The sequence below is a fragment of the Canis lupus genome, chromosome X, assembly GCF_011100685.1.
Source record: "Canis lupus familiaris isolate Mischka breed German Shepherd chromosome X, alternate assembly UU_Cfam_GSD_1.0, whole genome shotgun sequence".
Lineage (NCBI taxonomy): Eukaryota > Metazoa > Chordata > Mammalia > Carnivora > Canidae > Canis > Canis lupus.
In genome coordinates this window covers 103,973,592-103,975,316 of record NC_049260.1, presented here as the reverse complement: position 1 = coordinate 103,975,316, position 1,725 = coordinate 103,973,592, and positions in this window count along the sequence as shown.

Here is a 1,725-nt window from a genome sequence, read left to right as displayed (position 1 = left end):
TTAAAGAGGGAATGTAGGGACATCTGGCTGGCTCAGTTGGTGAAGCATGTGACTCTTGATCTCAGGATTGTGGGTTCAAGCCCCATGTTGGGTGTAGAGATTACTTAAAAACAAACTTTAAACAATAAAGAGGGAATGTAAAACATTGTCTCTGCATTATTGAGTAGAATTTGGTTAAGAGAGTTTCTACTGTCTTAATTTTCACAAAGTTAAAAGTTAAAGTTCCCTTTATTCTATCCTCCCTCCAGGGAGAATGCTATTAACATTTGCTGTGTATCTTTCCAGACTCTTCTACACATTTATCTATATAAGTGCATTACTTAAGTCATATGATGTGCTAGGCACTGTACAAAGCTTTGATGTGAATTATCTTGTTTCATTCTCACAACAACTCTGTGAGATAATACTATAATATTATCTTCATTTTACAGATGAGTAAACCTAGGCTCAGAAAGACTCAGTAATTTGCCCTTAGGTCACATAGTGACTAATTTGTTCTTCCTCCTGAGAGAACTGTCTTAACTAATGCACAGGAATCAAGTTAATTGGCTCCATCCATCTATTTATTCAGCAAACATTTATTGAATGTCCACTCTATCAGGCACTGTACATACTGCCAGGTATTCAAACACATGGTCTCTATCTTCAGGTACCTGGTAAAGGCAGGTCAATCTGTGAGCTAAAAGATTTTCCCCAATTCATCTAGTTAGTAAGTGGGTAGAGCAGGATTACAACTCAGGTTTGATTTAACAAATTATTACATGAAAGCTCTACCTGCCTAGAATCTGTGGTAGATTGTTTTGTATAGGTAACCACCTTGAATATTTGTTGGTCCCATGAGAAGAGGAGTTTGGAGCCTCCAGAAATCAATGTCATGATTAAAATACAGTTTGTAAATTAAAGATTATAAATATGGGATACTTGGGTGGCGCAGCGGTTTGACGCCTGCCTTTGGCCCAGGCGTGATCCTGGAGATCTGGGATCAAATCCCACGTCGGGCTACCGGTGCATGGAGCCTGCTTCTCCCTCTGCCTATGTCTCTGCCTCTCTCTTTCTCTCTCTCTCTCTCTGTGTGACTATCATAAATATATAAAAATTTTAAAAAAACTTAGTACAGATTATAAATAAAAGTTCTGAAAAAGTTCTGAATTAAACTCAGTAAGAGGGGAAGCCCCAAAATGTGCTGTCAAACCCATGTTGCTCAGGGTCAACTGTGTGTGTGTGTGTGTGTGTGTGTGTGTATTTTAAGGCGCTGTTCTACTGTAATACAAGGCAGAAGGTAAAACAAGATTCAGGATTGTATGGAGTTCCAATTCCTTGAGTGGAAGAACTGGTAGTAAAGAATTTAGATCCACTAAAAAGCTTGATTAGAATGTTGATAGTGTTAGCTTAAACAAGAACTTGCAATGGAAAAGAGACTCAAAATTCCAGAAAGGAAAAAAAAAAGAACTTTAGAAAGTTGTTTGTAGGACGTCTGGGTGGCTCAGCGGTTGAGCGTCTGCCTTTGGCTCAGGGCGTGATCCCAGTCCAAGGGTAGAGTCCTGCATTGGGCCCCCTGTGAGGAGCCAGCTTCTCCCTCTGCCTGTGTCTCTGCCTCTCTCTGTGTGTCTCTCATGAATAAATAAATAAAATCTTAAAAAAAGAAAAATTGTTTGTAAAGAAATAGTATAAGAAAAATACTCATAACCGAAAAATTTTGAAATTGGATTATAATGGTTAAAAACC